A 22,625-nucleotide genomic window follows, 5' to 3' on the forward strand; every position below is an offset into this window, starting at 1 on the left:
ATTCCAGCATGGCCGACCTCCGCAGCTCCTCCTCCCGCCCCCGTAGCCCTAAGCCCGGTGATTGGGAGAGGTGTTTAGTCCCGCATAGTTGATTAGTCGAGCTGCAGACTAAGGGATTTCTCCCTTTGGTGTATATGGTGCCCATTCGAGCCGGGCTTGCCACCTACAATGGCGGGGCGCAAGCGGAGAGCTTTCCTTGTCCCTCCATGGGGGAACGGGTCTACCTTGTTCCTTACTTACTAAGGGGACAAGTATTTCCAATTCATCTGTTCCTCTGCGGGCTCCTGGAGTTCTACGGCCTCCAATTACACAATCTCACCCCTGCCTCCATTCTACATATCGCCGGCTATGTTGCTCTCTGCGAGTTGTTCCTAGGCTGTGAGGCTCACTTCGAGCTATGGAAAAGGCTACTCTGCCTTGTCCCTCGCTGTGGGAGTCCTAGATTAGGGGGTCTTCAGATAGCCGGACTATCTCCATTGGTCGGACTGTTAGACTATGAAGATACAAAATTAAAGACTTCGTCTCGTGTCCGGATGGGACTCTACTTGGCGTGGAAGGCAAGCTAGGCAATACGTATATGTATATCTCCTCCTTTGTAACCGACCTTGTGTAACCCTAACCCTCTCCGGTGTCTATATAAACCGAAGGGTTTTAGTCCGTAGGAAAACAATCACAACATACAATCATACCGTAGGCTAGCTTCTAGGGTTTAGCCTCTCTGATCTTGTGGTAGATCTACTCTTGTAACACCCATATCAGCAATATTAATCAAGCAGGATGTAGGGTATTACCTCCTTAAAGAGGGCCCGAACTTGGGTAAACATCGTGTCCCTTGTCTCCTGTTACCATCTGCCTTAGACGCACAGTTCGGGACCCCCTACCCGAGATCCGCCGGTTTTGACACTAACATTGGTGCTTTCATTGAGAGTTCCTCTGTGTCATCGCCGTTGGGCTTGATGGCTCCTACTATCATCGATAGCGATGTGGTCCAGGGTGAGACTTTTCTCCCCGGACAGATCTTCGTATTCGGCGGCTTTGCACTGCAGGCTAATTCGCTTGGCCATCTGGAGCAGATCGAAAGCTACGCCCCTGGCCATCAGGTCTGATTTGGAAGTTTGAATGACACGGCCAATATCCGTGAGGACTTGATCTTCGACGGATTCGAGCCACAGCCAGGCGCGCCGCGCGGTCGCGATGGGTATGACCTAGCTCTGCCACCGGACGGTACTCTAGAGGTCGCGCCCGCATCAGCTCCGACCCTTAGCTCGGAGCCAACTGCGCCAATCGAGGACGGGTGGCTAGACACCGCCTCAAGGGTTGCAGTCTCAATGGCGATCGAGCCAAACACCAGCATAAATCTCCGTGCAGCCCGTGACTCCAAGGTGCCGGACTCTCTTCCGGACCCCGAACCATCCGTGCCCCTGCCAATCGAATCCGAGTGGGCGCCGATCATGGAATTCACCGCCGCGGATATCTTTCAGCACTCGCCCTTCGGCGACATTCTGAATTCACTAAGGTCTCTCTCTTTGTCAGGAGAGCCCGAGACGGATCATGGCCAACAGGATTGGGATGCGGACGACGAAGAAATTCGATGCCCACCCACCAGCCACTTTGTAGCCACTGTCGATGACTTAACCGACATGCTCGACTTCGACTCCGAAGACATCGACGGTATGGACGATGATGTAGGAGACGAACATGAACCAGCACCTATAGGGCACTGGATAGCCACCTCGTCGTATGACATATACATGGTGGATACACCCAATGAAGGCAACGGCGATGAGATAACGGAGGATGGCCCCTCCAAGAAGCAATCCAAGCGCCGACGTCAGCGGCGCCGCTCTAAGTCCCGCCAAAGCAAAAGTGATGATACCGGCACAAGAGATAATAACACTCCGGATAGCGCCGAAGACAACAACAATCCCCTCCAGCAAGATTTAGAGCAGGAGGATGAAGGAGCCAGCTCTCCTGAGAGAGCGGCTGGCGGAGAGGAGGAGGATGACAATTACATGCCCCCCTCCGAAGACGAGGCAAGCCTCGGCGACGACGAATTCGCCGTACCAGAGGATCCCGTCGAACAAGAGCGCTTCAAGCGCAGGCTTATGGCCACGGCAAATAGCCTGAAGAAAAAGCAGCAGCAGCTTCAAGCTGATCAAGATTTGCTAGCTGACAAATGGACTGAAGTCCTCGCGGCCGAGGAATATAAACTCCAGCGTCCCTCCAAGAGTTACCCAAGGCGTAGGTTACTTCCCCGACTGGAGGAAGAAGCATATGATACAGCTGATCGGCCACCTCGTGGCCGCGATAGAGAGGCATTCCAGCCAAAAGCTCAGCCTCCACCCCAACGCCATTCAAATATAAAGGCATGGGGAGATACACCAAACTTGCGAGACATCTTGGAGGACAAAGCAAAGCATTCAAGATCGATCTACGGATCATGAGGGCGCACCACTCTGCGAGACGATAAACGTCACGCCGGATACAGTAAAAGCAAATCCGGTCGGGCCGAACATAGCGGGCAGGACCCATACGAGCTGCGTCGCGATATAGCCCAATACAGAGGCGCCACACACCTCTTATGCTTCACAGACGAAGTAATGGAACATCAATTCCTAGAAGGTTTCAAACCTATAAACATTGAATCATACGACGGCACTACAGACCCCGCGGTATGGATTGAGGACTTCCTCCTCCACATCAACATGGCCCGCGATGATGATTTACATGCCATCAAGTACCTCCCACTAAAACTCAAAGGACCAACGCGGCATTGGCTTAATAGCTTGCCAGCGGACTCCATTAGCTGTTGGGAAGATCTGGAAGCCGCATTCCTCGACAACTTTCAGGGCACTTCTGTGCGACCACCAGACGCCGATGACTTGAGCCACATAATTCAGCAGCCAGAAGAGTCGGCTAGGCAATTCTGGACTCGGTTCCTTACAAAGAAAAATCAAATCGTCGACTGTCCGGATGCGGAGGCCTTAGCAGCTTTCAAGCACAACATCAGAGACGAGTGGCTAGCCCGGCACCTTGGTCAGGAAAAGCCGAAATCTATAGCAGCCCTCACGATGCTCATGACCTACTTTTATGCGGGAGAAGATAGCTGGTTGGCTCGTAGTAATAACATATCAAAGAACCATGGTACCTCAGATACCAGGGACGGCAATAGCAGGTCACGTCGCAACAAGCATAAGCGCCGCATTAACGGCGAAAGTACTGAGGATACGACAGTCAATGCCGGATTCAAAGGCTCTAAACCCGGTCAGCGGAAAAAGCCATTCAAACAAAGTATGCCGGGTCCGTCCAGCTTGGACCGTATACTCGATCATTCGTGTCAAATACACGGCACCCCAGACAAGCCAGCCAATCACACCAACAGGGATTGTTGGTTGTTCAAGCAGGCCGGCAAGTTAATTGCCGAAAACAAGGACAAGGGGCCGCATAGCGATGACGAGGAAGAACCTCGGCAGCCACACACTGGAGGATAGAAGAGGTTTCCCCTGCAAGTGCGGATGGTGAACATGATATACGCAACCCACATCCCCAAGAGGGAGCGGAAGCATGCGCTCAGGGACGTATATGCGTTGGAGCTAGTCGCCCCAAAGTTCAACCCTTGGTCCTCCTGTCCGATCACCTTCGATCGCAGGGACCACCCCACTAGTATCCATCACGGCGGATTCGCTGCACTGGTCCTAGACCCAATCATCGACGGATTTCACCTTAGTCGAGTCCTTATGGACGGCGGTAGCAGCCTAAACCTCCTTTATCAGGACACAGTGCACAAAATGGGTATAGACCCCTCAAGGATCAAACCCACAAATACGACCTTTAATGGCGTCATTCCAGGCGTAGAGGCCCACTGCACAGGCTCAATTACACTGGAAGTGGTCTTCGGATCCCCGGATAACTTCCGAAGCGAAGAGTTAATCTTCGATATAGTCCCGTTCTGCAGTGGTTATCATGCGCTGCTCGGACGAACCGCATTCGCTAGATTCAATGCGGTACCACACTATGCGTACCTCAAGCTCAAGATGCCAAGACCTCGCGGAGTTATTACAGTCAATGGAAACACAGAGCGCTCTCTCCGAACATAGGAGAACACCGCGGCCCTCGCAGCAGAATCGCAAAGCTGCCTCTCAAGGCAATCTACCAGTTCGGTGTTTCAAAGCCCGGACACCTTCAAGCGCGCTCGGGGCAATTGGCAAACAGACCGCCTGGCGCGATTTGAGCTCGCTAGCAATACGGCGGCCACCCCAAACCCAGCCCAACGGTGATATTCGTGCCACGTGTACATAATTACGCATTAAAAATACCATGGGCACAGGTGGGGAGGGGGGGCAGAACTACGGCACGCCCCAAAACGCGGCCTAAACTGCACTAGGGGCTTCCCGTTTGGTTATTTTTCTTTTTCTTTCAGGACTTCAATGTCTGGAAACACTGTCCGGCAGCTCTATTGCCGAACACATGATACAGCAACCAAGGAGGCCGACAACTACGGAATTCTCGGGTGGATTAAAGATTTCATATAATTCCTCAGCCTGCCCTTGGAAGGGACATAGTCCTACTCTTTTGCTTATTACATTATTTGTATCACTCTGCTTTAATGCAATTTTTTTAATATACAATACATGACATTACTACTATTATCGCATTTTTGTTATATATACATATCTATATGTTCATTAATGACGCTTAGCAACCGTACACTCTGGTACGGCCAATGCACCACGGGCTTACGAACCCACAATATGGTGTGAAAAGTGTGAACACTTTCACAAGTGAGGCATCCCGAACTTATAGCATCATATGCATCAGCTCCGAATCATGTCTTTGGTGAAATGTTGGGTTTGCCCGGCTCCTATGTTTTGGTACCTTACGTTCCGCTCTATCGGCTAAGGTAGCGCTAGGAAAACTACTGCAATTGTGCCCCGGTTCTATCGGGCAGAGCACCTCAGTAGAGAAAGCTAAAACTGACTGTCATGATAAGGCGAGAGACTGGTCGCTGTTCGGCGAGGTTTTTCGAGTCCCTAAAGACTTATGCCGCTTAGGGCGAGGGGTCGGCTCCGTCCGGCTTATAGGCGTGTATCGCGCCCCGAATTCGGTCTTCCGAATACCAGGGGCTTCACCGAAATTTAAAATTATAGAATTCTATGGCTAAGTGAGAGTGATAAAGCATTATTAGTCCGGTTGCCTTGTTCGTTGTGCTGAGCACCTCCCCCGAAGGACCCAAACATGGGAACAAGAGTGCTCAGGTTTATCCCGAACACCCCGGCACTCGTGGCATGGGGGCAGAAGCCGAGGACTAGCCATCTCTCAAATTGGATAAACAGCCAAATATAAGGTAATATTTTAAATTCACACAAGCATTGCATAGCGAATACGATACAAGTTTTCATACATACAGGACAAAATGAGCAAGTCTCATTCAAATATTACATTTTGTGAACACTCATCCGCGATAAGATGGGCGCCCGGCAGAACACCCTCGTAGTACATCTCGGGGTGGCAGTGCTCCTTGCCCTTCGGCAGCCCCTCCTTGATCAGCTTCACGGCATCTAGCTTGACCCACCGCGTTTTCACACGGGCGAAGGCCCGACGTGCACCTTCAATGCAGACGGATCGCTTGACGACCTCCAGCCGTGAGCAGGCATCCACAAGCCGCCTCACTAGGCCGAAGAAGCTGTTCGAAAGGGCATCACCAGGCCACAACCGGACTATGAAGCCCTTCATGGCCTGATCGGCTGCCTTACGTAGCTCGGCCATCTGCTTCAGCTGGTCGCTCACTAGCACCGGATGTTCGGCCTCAGCATACTGAGACCAGAACAGCTTCTCCGTCGAGCTTGCATCCTCGGCCTGGTAGAATAGTGCGGCATCAGACATACTGCGTTGAGCTTGCCGCGGCCCGTGAGAGTGCGAAGAGTGCCAAGGCCGAGGCCCAGAAGGCCCTTCAGTAGATCGACGCGATGAAGAAGATAGCGGCGAGTAAGGCCTTCTATATGCAAAGCAAGCATGTAAAGGTGAATTACCGATTACTTACCCGAATCCGAAGCTCTTTAGGAGCATTCGCACCTTGCCCACCCGAGCCTCGTGCCTCTCTCGCTCGATGCGCTCCTTGGCTGCTGTATCTTCAGCCTTGGTCAGCACTTGCTTCAGGGTCGCCACCTCGGTCGTGGCCCCTGGCAAAACATACAATGATCCTGTCATTTTGCAATCGCGTCCTTTTTTATATACATATATCTATAGACGGGGTATTACATACCTTCATTCTCCTCGAGCTGCCTCTTGACAAGGACGAGCTCTTTGTTGGACCCATCGAGGTCCTGCTTCAGTATGGCGACCTTCGCAGTTAGTGCGGCGGACGCCAGGAGAGAAGCCTGCATATGCATATTGACATACTTATATTAGACTCCTGCGATATTCTTTGATCCTCTATTCGGATTTTCTTTGCGAACGCCGAACAAAGCATCAGGGGCTACTATCTATGCAGTAATACTTCTACTACATTTTAAAACACTTACCTCGAAGCCTGTTAGAAGGATAGTACAGGCTTCAGTCAATCCGCTCTTGGCGGACTGAACCTTCTGGATCACCGCACTCATGATAGTGCGGTGCTCCTCCTCGATGGAAGTGCTGCGAAGCGCTTCCAACATAGTGTCCGGCGCCTCTGGATGGACAGAGGTCACCGGCACAGGCATCTCACCCTCCTTAGAAGGGGACCGCCTGCCCGAGCTCAGAACCGTTGGAGGGTTCGGCGCGGTGTTCAGCTGAGGGCCGAACTCGGAGCTCTCGGGGACCCCGTCGCCTCGGCTCCTGGAGTCTGGAAGGTCGCCTTGAGGTGCCTCCGGGACTGTCCCCCCTCGATCCGGTGCATCTTGAGACAGCACCTCGGCATCGTCGGCTGGATGAGGGGAGGTGGCGGTCGGGACTGGATTGCTATCCATGTCCGACAAGCCCAGGGAGCCGTCCGAGGATACCTCGATATTAGCTCGGGGCGGCCTGCACAATTGAGTTCGGCGTTAGGGAAAGCAATGCGACAAAGGAATCCTATGGGTTACTTTGGTATCCGAATACTTATGATTCCCCCTGGGGCTTGGCCCTGGGCAACCACTCATCTTCACTTTCGTCGGCGGTGGTAGAGCTGTCCGGAAGGAGCATCCTTCCCTTCTTGGACCCTCCGGCCTCCCCAGTTGGGGCGGCCTTCCTTTTCTTGTCTCCCCCAGTCGGTGGGGAGCCTCTTCTTCCTCTTCCTCGTCTTCGGGGGAAGAGTGCACCGCAGAGTCATCGGACGGTGAGTCCGACGACGCCTGGCGTCGGGAACTCTTTCAAGCTCCCTTGGCCTTCTTGGTCTTCTCTGGCACCTTATAAGGGGTCGGAGTCAGCATCTTCGTCAGAAGAGCGACTGCGGGGCCTTCGGGCAAGGGAGCCGGACAGTCGATCTGTCCGGCCATCTTCTGCTAGTCCTGACAAAATTACGGGAGTTTAGATCCCACATAGAGTCAATCTATATAGAAAACAAGTATCCTGTAAAAGATAAAACAACTTACTGCACTGGCATGGCGCTTCGCGCTGAATCTGCGATCCTCAGTAATGGGGGGAGGGACCTCAGCGCTCTTGAACAACACCCTCCAGGCATCTTCATGAGTCGTATCGAAGAGCCTGTTCAGAGTTCAGTGCTGCGCCAGATTGAACTCCCACAAGGTAAACTACCGTTGTTGGCACGGGAGTATCCAGCGGACGAGCATAACCTGGACTATGTTGACAAGCTTGAGCTTCTTGTCCACCATGTGTTGAATACATGACTGGAGTCCGGTCAGCTCTTTTGAATTACCCCAGGACAGGCCCTTCTCTTTTCAGGAGGTGAGCCGCATGGGGATGCTAGATTGGAACTCGGGGGCCGCTACCCATGCTGGGTCGTGCGGCTCGGTGATATAGAACCACCCCGATTGCCACCCCTTTATGGTATCCATGAAGGTGCCCTCGAGCCATGTGATGTTGGGCATCTTGCCCACCATGGCGCCTCCGCACTCCGCCTGGCGACCGCTCACTACCTTCGGCTTGACATTGAAGGTCTTCAGCCATAAGCCGAAGTGGGGCTTGATGTGGAGAAAGGCCTCACACACGACGATAAACGCCGAGATGTTGAGGATAAAGTTCGGGGCCAGATCGTGGAAATCCAGGCCGTAATAAAACATGAGCCCCCGGACGAAGGGATGGAGAGGGAATCACAGTCCACGGAGGAAATGGGTGAGGAATACCACCCTCTCATGGGGCTCGGGGGTGGGGATGAGCTGTCCCTCATCTGGCAGCCGGTGCACGATGTCGTCGGGCACGTATCCGGCTCTCCTTAGTTTCTTGACGTCTCCCTCCATGACGGAGGAGACCATCCACTTGCCTCCCGCTCCAGACATGTTCGGAGAAGGTTGAGATGGAAGTGAGAGCTTGGGGCTAGAGCTCGAGTGTGCGGGAGCGGATGAGCAGAGGAGGAAGAAGGCGTGGATGGAAAGGTGAATCCTTATCCCTTTATATGGGCGGACAAAATTAAACGTCCCCACTTGCCTGGTAAAACTCGCTTATCCCCCAAGCACCGCGATTGATGGCGCAGTTGGGTTACCCATGCCCGTATTGATGAGAATCCCGTAATAAGGGGACACGATCTCTGCTTTGACAAGACGTGTCGAAAAACTGCCTCGCGTTATGTGCGGGGCTGGTTAAAAGAAACGGTTCGAATAATCCCCGGGCCATGACGTAATGTGATGTTGCCAAAACAAGCTAGCGGATTAGATCTGCGAAAACATTATTCTCTCTACTGTGAAATGTGGAACTTATTTTGCTGGGTCGGACACTATCCTCGTATTCAACTTCTTCTGTAATGTATTCGGAGAAGGAACCCGCCTTGCAATGCCGAAGACAACTGCGCGCCGGACTCATCGTCATTGAAGCCTGGTTCAGGGGCTACTGTGGGAGTCCTGGATTAGGGGGTCTCCGGATAGCCGGACTATCTCCATTGGCCGGACTGTTAGACTATGAAGATACAAGATTGAAGACTTCGTCTCGTGTCCAGATGGGACTCTACTTGGCGTGGAAGGCAAGCTAGGCAATACATATATGGATATCTCCTCCTTTGTAACCGACCTTGTGTAACCCTAACCCTCTCCGGTGTCTATATAAACCGAAGGGTTTTAGTCCGTAGGACAACAATCACAACATACAATCATATCATAGGCTAGCTTCTAGGGTTTAGCCTCTCTGATCTCGTGGTAGATCTACTCTTGTAACACCCATATCATCAATATTAATCAAGCAGGACGTAGGGTTTTTACCCCCATCAAGAGGGCCCAAACCTGGGTAAAACATCGTGTCCCTTGCCTCCTGTTACCATCCGGCCTAGACGCACAGTTCGGGACCCCCTACCCGAGATCCGCCGGTTTTGACACCGACACTCGAACACAAAGGGAATCACTTTATCAAGTGGGCGGAGCCGAAATATGGCGCATCGCCGATACCGGATACCTGTCCGGTACCCCGAAGAAGCCGTCCGAAGACTGGCCGCCAGAATGGTTTTATATGGAGGACATCCCCCTTCCAGACCCTGTTCGGCGGGGTCTTCCTGAGTTCAACAATGCTCCTTTGAAGAAGCGCAAAAGTTGGCACCCACAGAGCCCCCAGGCGGAAGACAACGGAGAAGTCTTCTATCTGATGAACCGGATCAAAGCACTGGCTAGATCAGGATTGACAATAATCGAAATTATGTCAATTTGCATAATGCGGGGAGTGCAGCCACTTCAATATCATGGGTACCCCTTGTGGTGTTATAACGGGGCGGATGACGCCACCCGCTGCGGGCGTAAGGGTCCGGACAATGCTGCCGCTCTAGCGAAAATTCTGTCTGAACTGTTCAAGGGTGAGGAAGAGGAGTTCACCCGCATTAAGCCACGGGATGGATTCTCCATGTACAATCCTCCAAGCTGGGTAAGTTATATCTCCCTGCCCCCATTTTTCCCGCATTCTTAATCGTAAGTATTCACCTCGCCACTTTGCGGCAGGAACTACGAAAAGACATAAAGGAGGTCAGCAGCCCTTCTCCACAACTAGAGGACCCTGACCAGGCCCTCGATTCCGGACTTGAAGAAGATCTGGTTATCTCTGTGGAACTCATAGACCGGCAGTTCTATCAGTTAAGTTGCGACGATGCCCTGGTGGCCATTACGGCCGACTATCCCGGACTGCTCCCTGCATCGCAGGTAAGAAAAAACAAAAAGTCCCAACTCCAAAACTAGGATCCCCTTTTAGGCACTTCACCCACCATATACACATGGCATCTTTTACAGGGAAGGCATTCGGGATGCCCTGCCGAACCCGCAGCAACTCGCCAACAAGAGGTACTGAGGCCGGGTAGGCCAAAAAGGAAGGCAATCAGGACGGAGACACCGACGCAAAGGTATAGGAAAAACCCCACTCCGTGGTTGTCGTCTTTCTCAAAATGTAATGATGCCCATGTTTCTTTAATAGAAAGAACGCTCGCCGAAATATGTCTGGCGATGCTGCCAATCAAGCTTCCACCAGTCGGGCGCCAGGACCGGACATGGAGGCGGAAGGGGATATGGGGCAGGCACCGGATAATCCCCCTACAGAGGATGCGGATAGATTATCCGCTACAAACTCAGAAGTGGAAAGCGCCATGAATCATAGGCGCCGCCGGGCCGTACTCTGCGATGCTTGTTTCTCACCAGAGGCGTTCGATGCCTTCAATTCTGGAGAGGTGTACCTCCGTGCTGCTCAAGATGGTCTAGCCAGAGCCACGAATCAGAATGTAAAGGATGTACGGGTGAGTATATCTGACGATTTATATGTATCAGTAGCCCCTGAGACTTGAAACAGTTAGCAGAACTGATTTAAGGATCATCTATAATGTGCAGGTTCTTACAGAGAAGAGTACTAGGCTGTCCCAAGAGCTGGAGGAATGAAAGACCCAACTGGGGGCCGCTCTTGCCGCATTGCAGGAACAGAAAAAGCCTCCCGCTGGTAACATTTACTTTAGACAATGGTGGTTACCATATAGTGTGCGGCGTGTCTGCAGATCTAACAACTGATTTTGCAGATGAGTCCGGAGAAAGTCCGGGGGACCAGCATGTTATGCGACAGCTAGGGGCTGGCAAACGCGTGTTGACTAAGGTTATGCTGGAGAAAAACAATCTCCAAGACGCCAACATTAAGCTGAACGTGGAACTAAAAGACGTTCGGGGCCAGCTTGCGGACTCCGAGAAGGAGAATAAGCGGCTTCGGTGCGGCATTTTCAGTAAGTGTTTGAACGAATCCTTTTTAAAGGAGTTTGGCGAAGAAGCTGTCTAACAGCGTTATGTCTGTAGGTATGCTGACGGGTCGTCCCGCAGAGGAAATGCCTGGGTCTGCGGGTGATCTTCTGTCTGAGCTGTCACATTTGCACGAACAAGTTCGGCAAGTGATGCAGGGCGTTGCCCAGGCCTTGTGGCCGTCCGTCTCCCTGCCAGAAGGCGTTGCAAAGCTTGCGGAGATGCTGAAGGGAGCACGGCGGCGCTTCCGTTTATGGAAGATATCAGCCTGCCGACAGGGTGCCAGAGAAGCGTAGGCCATGGTGAAGACGCAGTATACCAAGGCAGACCCAAATCACATGGCCGAGGTCGGACCTGTGGGGCTCAACGGAAAAGAGATCCCCGTTAGCTTAGTTTATGGGCAAGTAGAATTAGCCGCAAAGTATTCTCAATAGGATTGTAAGATGGACCGCCTGTTGGATGGTATAGAGGAGGAATTTAGTCAGTCTGCATGACTATGTAATTAAAGTGACATGTATAATGCCTTCTAGCCAGATTGTAGATCATTGTCGTTGCGGACCTTTTCGCTTCAACCTCTGGGCCCGATAGTCTGGAGTGAATCTGAATACCAGCTCAGTTATATAAAACCGGGGTATGCGTGGAGACCAGGCGTAGGGGTCATTAGTGCTTTATCTGACAAGTTCCCAACTAGTTATGTTATATTACATGGGTAGTAAGAAACATCTTCCAGGGAGAATAGTTTCGTTAAGGGTTCCTTTCCCTGGGTAAGCATGCCCTAAAGTGCATGTCTGGACTGCGATAAGAAACACAGAAAAAGCTTCTGGGGGCAGATATGGACAATAAATAAAAATCATCTTTTGTTCACCAACCGAATATTCCTTTAAGAATGCTAGCTTTCGGCTTCACCCAGTCTGAGGTACACATCCAGCTGACCCGGCAGTAACAATCGCAGAGGTGCTCCCCTTATGCCCTAGCCAAATTAACGGGAACATAGGGCATAAATACAAGAGCCAGGCAACCCAGCTTGGCCAAAACTTAAGTCATATCGATGCATATAATGGTGAAAAAAGGTACATGCGGAAGTATAACACATGTGTTGGGCGTGAGGCCCAGATAAATAATTTAAGCTTCTGTGAAAGAAGTCCCCAAGTATGAAGAGTGCGGCTAGCGCATCTGTGATGTACAAGTGAGGCATAAGGTGACCCTTGAAGGCCTAGAGAAATAATAAGAGAAAGAAAGAAAGGGAAACAAGACATATGATGTATGTGCAGAAAATGGACAAAGGGAGGGGACTAACATAGAGTCTGGTGCTAGGCGTAGAATCTTTGGAGCCTGGCCGCGTTCCATGGGTTCGGCTCGAGTCGACTAGTCGATGCATCCGCAGTCGGTACGCTCCACCGGTCAGAACTTGGTCAATAATGAAGGGACCTTCCCATTTGGGCTCGAGCTTGTTCTTTTTCTTATCCGACAGGCGTAAAACTAGTTCGCCAACGTTATAAGTTTTGGCCCGTACTTCTCTACTTTGGTATCTGCGAGCCTGTTGCTGATAAAATGCGCAATGGGCTTTGGCTATGTCGCGCTCCTCCTCCAAGGTGTCCAGTCTGTCCTGCCGATTGAGCTCGGCTTCTCTTTCTTCGTACATGCGCACGCGAGGTGAGTCATGAATTATGTCGCAGGGCAGGACTGCCTCTGTGCCGTACACCATAAAGAATGGTGTATATCCGGTACTACGATTCGGCGTGGTCCGCAGCCTCCAGAGTACGGAGTCGAGCTCCTCTACCTAATGCATGTCAGACTCCGTTAAGGAACACACTAATCTGGGTTTAATGCCGCTCATTATAAGACCGTTTGCTCGCTCGACTTGACCGTTGGTTTGTGGGTGATAGACTGAATCATAATCGAGCTTGATGCCCATTTTGCTGCACCAGAGTTTTACCTTGTCGGCCCTGAAGTTCGTGCCATTGTCAGTGATGATGCTGTGGGGGACGCCATAACGGTGTACAACCCCGGATATGAAGTCTATCACCGGTCCAGATTCGACTGTTTTAACAGGTTTGGCCTCTATCCATTTGGTGAATTTATCCACCATGACCAGTAAGTATTTTTTTCTTGTGGGTTCCCCCTTTAAGGGGTCCAACCATGTCAAGCCCCCAGACCGCAAAGGGCCATGTAATGGGGATTGTTTGGAGGGCGGTGGGTGGCATGTGGCTTTGATTTGCAAAGAGCTGGCAACCGGCGCAACGTTGGACCAAGTCATGTGCATCTGCCCGGGTTGTTGGCCAATAGAATCATGTGCAGAAGGCCTTGCTTACAAGGGCCCGGGCTGCAGCGTGATGACCGCCGAGTCCGTCGTGAATTTCTGCCAAAATATTCCGCCCTTCCTCTTCAGAGATGCTCCTTTGAAGGACTCCGGTAGTGCTTTTTTTGTACAATTCTCCCTCATGGACCCTGTAGGCCTTGGATCGCCGCACTATGCAGCGTGCCTCATTTTGGTCCTCCGGAAGTTCCTGTCTAGTTAGGTAGGCCAGGAATGGTTCTATCCACGGGGCAATGATGGCCATTATTACGTGGGCTGAAGGTGTTATTTCAGTGGCAGAGCCTCCGATTGTGTCAGAGTATTCGGTATCAGGCATTTTAGCTGGATCCGGACTATTGTTACCGGTGTCTCCTTCCCATACTACAGATGGCTTGAATAGCCTTTCAAGAAATATGTTGGGGGGACCATAGCACAACCTTTAGAGGAATCATCCCCCCAACATATTTCTTGAAAGGCTATTCAAGCCATCCGTAGTATGTCAAGGAGACACCGGTAACAATAGTCTGGACCCAGCCAAAATGCCCAATACCGAATACTCTGACACAATCGGAGGCTCTGCCACCGAAATAACACCTTCATCCCACGTAATAATGGCCATCATCGCCCCGTGGACAGAACCATTCCTCACCTACCTTACTAGGCAGGAACTCCCCGAGGACCAAAATGAGGCACGCTGCATAGTGCGGCGATCTAAAGCCTATAAAGTCCATGAGGGAGAGCTTTATAAGAAAAGCACTACCGGAGTCCTACAATGGTGCATCTCCGAAGAGGAAGGGCGGAACCTCCTGGCTGAAATTCATGCCGGACTCGGCGGTCATGACGCTGCAGCTCGGTCCCTTGTAAGCAAGGACTTCCGTACAGGCTTTTATTGGCCGACGGCCCAGGTAGACACCCAGGACTTAGTCCAGCGATGCGTCGGTTGCTAGCTTTTTGCAAACCAAAGCCATATGCCACCCACCGCCCTCCAAACTATCCCCATCACTTGTCCCTTCGCGGTCTGGGGGCTTGACATGGTTGGACCCCTTAAAGGCGGAACCCACAAGAAAAAATACTTACTTGTCATGGTGGATAAGTTCACCAAAATGGATAGAAGCCAAGCCTGTTAAGACGGCTGAATCCGGACCGGTGATAGACTTTATATCCGGGGTTGTACACCGTTACAGCGTCCCCCACAGAATCATCACTGATAACGGCACGAACTTTACGGCCGACGAGGTAAAACTCTGGTGCAAAAACATGGGCATCAAGCTCGATTATGCTTCCGTCTATCACCCACAAACTAACGGCCAGGTCGAACGTGCAAATTGTCTTATCATGAGCGGCATCAAACCCAGATTAGTGCAGTCCCTTAAGGAATCTAATACGCACTGGGTAGAGGAGCTCGACTCCATACTCTGGGGGCTGCGGACCACGCCGAATCGCACCACCGGATACACACCATTCTTTATGGTGTACGGCACAGAGGCAGTTTTGCCTTGCGACATAATTCATGACTCACCTCGAGTGCGCATGTACGAAGAAAGAGAAGCCGAGCTCGATCGGTAGGACAGTTTGGACGCCTTGGAGGAAGAGCGTGACGTGGCAAATGCCCGTTCCGCATTCTATCAACAGCAGGCTCGAAGATACCAAAGCAGAGAAGTACGGGCCAAAAATTACAACGTTGGCGAATTAGTTCTACGCCTGCCGGACAAGAAAAAGGACAAACTCAAGCCCAAGTGGGAAGGTCCCTTCATAATTGACCAAGTCCTGACTGGTGGAGCGTACCACCTGCGAGATGCATCGGATAACCGACTCGAGCCGAACCCATGGAACGCAGCCCATCTCTGAAGATTCTATGCCTAGCGCCAGACTCTGTGTTCGTCTCTTTCCTCTGTCCATTTTTTATATACTTTCTATCTTACATTTCTCTCCTTCTTCTCTCTCTCTCTCTCTCTCTTATAGCCATTAAAGGCTCATAAAGTGATGCGCTATCCGCGCTCATTAAACCTGGGGGCTTCTTTAAACAGAAGCTTATTTATACGGGCTTCATGCCCAACACATGTGTCACACTTCCACATCTACCTTTTATTCACCATTATATGCATCGATATGACTTAAGTTTTGGCCAAGTTGGGTTTCCTGGCTCCTGTGCTTACCCCTACGTTCCCGATTGTTCGGCTAGGTGGTAAAGGGAGCACCTCTGCGATTGTTACTGCCGGGTCAGCCGGATGTGTACCTCAGACTGGGTGAAGCCGAAAGCTAGCGTTCTTAAGGGAATATTCGGTCGGTGAACTAAAGATGATCTTTTTTTCACTTATTTATCTATACGCCCCCAGATGTTTTTCCTGCGTCTCTTTTCGCAGAATGGACATGCACTTTAGGGCATGCCTCCCAGGGAAAGGAGCCCCTAACGGAACTATTCTCCCTGGAAGATGTTTCTTACTAACCATGTAATATAACATAACTAGTTGGGCACTTGTCTGTTCAAGCACTAATGACCCCTACGCCTGGTCTCCATGCATACCCCGGTTCTTATATAACCGCGAGGGTATTTGGACACACTCCAGACCTTCAGGTCCTGAGGTTGAAGAGAAAGGGTCGGCCATGACAAACAATCTACAATCCGGCTAGAAGGCATTACACATGTCAATTAAAATTACATAGTCAATCTGACTGATTGTATTCCTCTTCAATACCATCTAACAGGCTGTCTAGCTTACAGTCCTGTTGGGAATACTTTGCGGCCAATTCTAATTGGCCGTATACTAAGCTCACAGGGATCTCCTTCCCATCAGGCCCCACGGGTCCAACCTCGGCCATGTGGTTTGGGTCAGCCTTCGTGTACCGCGTCTTCACCATGGCCCAGGCCTCCCTGGCGCCTTGATGGCAGGCCGACATCTTCCACAATCGGAAGCACCGCCGCGCTCCCTTCAGCTTCTCTACAAGCTCTCCAAGGCCTTCGGGCATGGAGACGGATGGCCACAAGGCCTAGGCAACGCCTTGCATCACCTGCCGAACTCGCTCGTGCAGTTGTGAGAGCTCGAGAAGAAGGTCACCCATAGAACCGGGCATTTCCTCTGCAGGACGACCTGTTAGCATACCTACAGACATTACTCTGTTAGTCGACTTCCTCACCGAACTCTTTTTTTTCAAAGTTCATTTAAGCACTTACTAAATATGCCGCGTCGAAGCCGCTGATTCTCCTTAACGGAGTCCAATAGCTGGGCACGAACGTCCTTCAGTTCAATGCCCATCTTGGTGTTGGCATCTTGGAGATCGTTCTTCTCCCGCCTCACCTTTGTCAGCACACTCTCACCAGCCTTCAGTTGGCGTAGGAGTTGCTGCTTTTCCGGATTTAATTCGGCGCCATCTGCAATTTCATTTGTCAGATTTTCACCCACGCCGCACTTCGCAAAATACTTATCTTTCAAAGCGTATATTACCAGAGGGGGTCTCTTTGGGCTCCCCTGCCGCGGCTCGTGCGGCCTCAAGTTGGGCTTTGCACTCTTCCAGCTCCTGGGATAGTAGGGTATTCTTTTCTGTAAGAACCTGCATAACAAATGATCCTTAAATCAGTTATTCTAACTGTTTCAAGTCTTGGGGGCTACTAGTATATATATAATTACCAAAATTTTCTTACCCGTATGTCTTTTACATACTGCTCCGTGGCTCTGGCTAGACCATTTTGAGCGGCACGGAGGTACGCATCTTCCGAATTGAAGGCATCCAATGCCTCTTGGGAGAAACAAGCGTCGTGAAGAACTGTCCGGCGACGCCTGTGGTTCATGGCACTCTCCACCTCGAAATTGGTGGCAGATGGCCTGTCCGCATCCTCTGTCGGAGGAGCGTCCGGTGCACGCCTTGTGTTCGCCTCTGCTTCCGGACCAGGCTTTGGAGCCTGGCTGGTGGAGGCGCGATTGGCAACCTCTCCAGATATAGTCCGGCGAGGTCTCTTCGTCCTGAAGAGAGCACGAGCGTTAGTATGCCTCGAAGGAATAACAACTGGGAATTAGATGGCGCGCTATACCTTTGTGTCGGCGTCTCAGTCCGGACCGCACTTCTTTTCAGCCCGTGGGGCCTTGCCGCCCCTCGTTGGCTAGTCGCCGCAGGCTCGGCCTCCCGTCTTAGGGACCTGCACTGCAAAATACGGTTGTCATACGGCAATCGAAAACACGCGAGGATAGATCCCTTTTCAAAGTGCTGGGACATTAGTCTCAGTTACCTGTGAGGCTGGGAGTAGCCCTGGGTAATCAGCCGTAATGGCCACCAAGGCATTGTCCTTGCTCAATTGATGAAACACCCCATCAATCAGCTCCACAGATAAGTCCGGATCCTCTTGAGAGGCCGGGTCGAGGGACCGTCCCGGATCCTCGGGTTGTGGAGGAGGGCTGTTTATTTCTTTAACAGCCTGGCGCAGTTCCTGCGTTAAAGTCGTTAGACTGAATATTTAACGATGGGAATATAAAACGGATGGGCAAGTAAAAGTGTCCACTTACCCAACTTGGGGGATTGTACATGGAAAATCCACCATGTGGGTTGATGCGGAGAAATTCCTCCTCTTCTCCCTTGTACAAAGCGGACAAGGTCTTTATTAGAGCGGCAGCCGAATCCGGCCCCTTACGGCCGTAGCGGGTGGCGTCATCCTCCCCGTTGAAGTCCCACATGGGGCGGCCTCTATACTGAAGCGGCTGCACCCCTCGCATGATGCATGCAGCCATGACCCCGATCATGGTCAGTCTGGAATGAGCTAACAATCTTATCCGGCCCATCAGGTAAAGAACGTACCTGTCACTTTCCCTCTGAGGGATCCGTGGACGCCAGCTTAGGCGCTTCTTTAGGGGAGCACTGTCGAACTCAGGGAGGCCAATCCGGACAGGATCAAGTAGCGGGACATCCTCTATATAAAACCATTCCGAAGGCCAGTCCTCGGACGCCTTCTTTGGGGTTCCAAATAGATATCCGGTCCTGGCGATGCGCCACACTTCAGCTCCGCCCACTTGATATATTGACCCCTCCTTAGAACGGGGCACAAGGCAGAATAGCCTTTTCCACAGTGCGAAATGAGCCTCGCAGCCCAAAAATAGCTCGCAAAGGGCTACGAAGCCCGCGATATGCAATATGGAGGCAGGCGTGAGGTTGTGCAGCTGGAGGCTGTCGGATTTCGGGTTCCGACAGACCCTCGAGGTTCGAACACTGGGGTGCACGCGGAGAATTCGCCTTATACCTACCTGCACCCCTCCGCCTCGCTAAGATCTAAGCTATGGAAAGAATAGCACAAGAGACATAGGGTTTATACTGGTTCGGGCCACCATTGTGGTGTAATACCCTACTCCAGTGTGTGGTGTGGTGGATTGCCTCTTGGGCTGATGATGATGAGCAGTACAAGGAAGAACAGCCTCGTGAGGGTCTTGAGCACCCTTCATACTCCGCTATGTTGTTGGAGACCTTTTCACCTAGTTGGAAACAGAGCTGTACAGCGTAGTAGAGCTTGTCTTGATGACTCTGGTCGTGCTGAATTCGAGATGAAACGCTTGCAGTTCTATGTTCCACTCAGCGACCCTTCCGGCTGAGTTAGGGCTCCTGAGCACTCTCTCCAAGGGGTATGACGAGACGACCTTGATGGGGTGACCCTGAAAATAGTGCCACAGCTTGCGCGAGGCCACCAGTAGCGCGAGGAAGAGCTTCTGAGGAATGGGGTACCGTGCCCTCGCGTCCCGCAACACCGTGCTGACGAAGTACACTGGGTGCTTGACGAGGTTGTGTGCGTCAGTGATGGTGACGCCCCTCGGAGTCCATGGCGCCTCCTGAGGCGATGGGGCCTCCGGAGGCTGGCCATCTGGGAGAGGGGCCCCTTCCGCCTCCGGTGCACTCCTCTGCGGTGGCTGATCCTCCTTAGCCGCGGTGGCGGTTTCTGTGGGCCTTCCTTGTTCCTGTTTTGCCTTGTCCCGGGCTGCTGTTGTGGTTTTGATTCGACGCTCCTTCCTAACCGCCACCAGGGCTGCGCTGGCGGAGTAGGGAGTGGCGGCGAGGTAAAGCACCAGGGGCTCTTGAGGGCGCGGAGCCACCATGACCGGAGGGATGGTCAGGTATCTCTTGAGATCTTGGAACGCCTTGTCAGCCTCTTCAGTCCATTCAAAGGGCCCCTTTTTCTTCATTAGCTGGAAGAAGGGCAGCGCTCGCTCCCCCAACTTGGAGATGAAGCACCCTAGCGCGGTCACGCGCCCAGTGAGCTTCTGCATTTCTCTGAGGGTCTTTGGCGGGCTCATGTCCTCGACTGCCTTGACCTTTTCCGGGTTAGCCTCGATGCCTCGGTGGGACACGAGGAAACCCAAGAGCTTGCCCGAGGGGACTCCGAACACACACTTCTCTGGGTTGAGCCGCAGGTTCACTGCGTTGAGGCTCGCGAAGGTTACCTCCAGGTCTTGTATCAGGGTCCTGGCCTCCCGAGACTTCACCACTATGTCATCGATGTAAGCCTCGACGTTCTTCCCAAGCTGCGGGCCCAAGGTGATGTGCATCAGCCGCTGAAAGGTCGCCCCTGTGTTACGCAGCCCAAATGGCATGCATGTGTAGCAGTACACCCCACACGGGGTTAGGAAGGCTGTCTTTTTGATGTCTTGTACCGCCATCTTGATCTGGTGATACCCAGAGAAGGCATCCAAGAAGCATAGCAGGTCGCATTCTGCGGTGGAATCGACAATCTGGTCGATACGGGGGAGCGGGAACGGATCTTGCGGGCATGCCTTGTTGAGGTTGGTGAAGTCGACACACATGCGCTCCTTCCCTCCCTTCTTTGGCACAACGACAGGGTTGGCCAACCAATCCAGGTATCAGACCTCGCGAATGACCCCAGCGGCTTCTAGCTTGCGGGTCTCTTGGACGATGAAGGCCTGCTTTTCTGTGAACTGCCGCCTTGCCTTCTGCTTCACAGGGCGCACGTTGGGGCACACGTTGAGGTGATGCTCGATTACGCTCCTAGGGATCCCCACCAACTAGTCAGGCTCCCAAGCGAATACCTTCTTGTTCGCGCACAGGAACCTGACCAGGGCCTCCTCCTGCTCGGGCTCGAGGTTGGCGCCTATGGTGAAAGTGGCATTGGTGGACCCATCCTCATCGACGGGTATCTGCTTGGTTTCTGCCTTGTCTTGGGTGAACAATTGTTTCTTCTTGGCGAGTGCAGCCCCCTTGGGCTCGGGGGTCTCCGAGTCGGCGGGCTGTGCCGACGCCGCCGTCTTGAAGGCGAGCTCGAGCACTCGCAGCGCGTCTCCGGTGTCCCCGTGCACGGTGAGGACACCGCTGCTCCCGGGCATCTTCATGAGGTTGTACGCCAGGTGCGTCGCGGCCATGAACTGGGCCAGCGCTGGATAGCCGAGGATGGCGTTGTAGGGGAGGCCGATGGGGGCGATGTCGAAGTCGACCAGCTCCGTGCGGAAGTTGTCGTAGGTGCCGAAGGTTACTGGGAGCCGGATCTGTCCCAAGGAGCTGGATGACCCGCCCCCAACGCCTGAGAAGGGACGGCTGGGTTGCAGCCATTCCAGGGGTATGCAGAGGAGGTTGAAGGCCTCAACGGAGAGCATGCTGAGGCCCACGCCGCCATCCATGAGAGTTCTGGTGACGGCCACCTGGCAGATGGTGGGGGTGCACAGCATGGGGAGCGCACCCGAGCAAGCCGAGTTGGAGGGGTGGTTCTCCGAGCTGAAGGTCAGGCCGGCCTTGGGCGCCGCCCGGTCCGGGGGAGCCCCCTGCCACGTGGAAGCGACGCTGACCCGCTGGATGAACGGCTTGACGTGGTGACTTGTAGGCGGCGCCTGCGAGCCTCCCAGGAGGGCCGCGACGACCGGGGGTGTTGGTGTAGTGTGGTGGGTGAGGAAGAGGCTGCGGAGCTCTTCCCAAGAGGCCATGGAGGCTGCCGGCAGGTGGAGCGGCCATGCACGCGGAGCGCCGGTAAGGGCCATGGGAAGCCAGTTGGCCATGACCCTATCATCACCTCCAGCTTCGAGGATGGCCTCCTCGTACGCCAGCAAGAAGGACAGCGGATCAGTCGCGCCACTGTAGCGTGGCGGCGTCGTTGGCTTGAACTTGTCTGGCCACCGTACCCATTGCAGGGCTGGGGCCAGGGCTCGGAGGCCCCTGGCCCCCGTGCTGGCGCCGGCGGCCGGAGCGGGCGACGCGCTACTCATCGCGGGGCAGGTCGTGGCGGTGGCGGAAGGGAAAACTCCGGTGCACCCCTACCTGGCGCGCCAAATGTCGGATTTCGGGTTCCGGCAGACCCTCGAGGTTTGAACACTGGGGTGCACGCGGAGATTTCGCCTTCTACCTACCTGCACCCCTCTGCCTCGCTAAGATCTAAGCTATGGAAAGAACAGCACAAGAGACACAGGGTTTATACTGGTTCGGGCCACCGTTGTGGTGTAATACCCTACTCCAGTGTGTGGTGTGGTGCATTGCCTCTTGGGCTGATGATGATGAGCAGTACAAGGAAGAACAGCCTCGCGAGGGTCTGTTCTTGGCTGGGGGGATGAACTGCTGGGAGGAGTTCAGTCGCCCTTCTCTGTCTCTGTGTGTGATGCTACTCGATCCTATCCTAGCTTGTTTCTCTCTTGGCTTCTAGATTCTCCCTTCCTGATTGCCCCACTACCCTGGGGGTGGCTAGTCCTATTTATAGGCAAAGGCCCTGGGCCTCTTCCCAAATATTGAGCGGGAAGGGCGCCAACAATTGGCCATTTTGAAGGGGAACATCTGGTACACTTATCCTGACTAAAGTTGGTCCTAGCCTGCCGAAGGCTCTGGTGGTGACGCTGGCTTGGGCTCCACAATGACTTCCTCCCTGCCGTTGGACTGGTCTTGGTCTCGTTGCACCGAAACGGGTGCCTTTACTTGATGCTCTCGCCTGCGCTTGCTCCCTTTGCACCAAAGAGGAAAGGAGGACACTGCGCGGGCTGGCGCCCGCCTTGCGCCCTTGGTCGTCATGGCTTGCGTCACGGGCACCTCGTGAGGTACCCCGCCTTGATCTCTCC

Source organism: Triticum dicoccoides, chromosome 4A (assembly GCF_002162155.2).
Source record: "Triticum dicoccoides isolate Atlit2015 ecotype Zavitan chromosome 4A, WEW_v2.0, whole genome shotgun sequence".
Lineage (NCBI taxonomy): Eukaryota > Viridiplantae > Streptophyta > Magnoliopsida > Poales > Poaceae > Triticum > Triticum dicoccoides.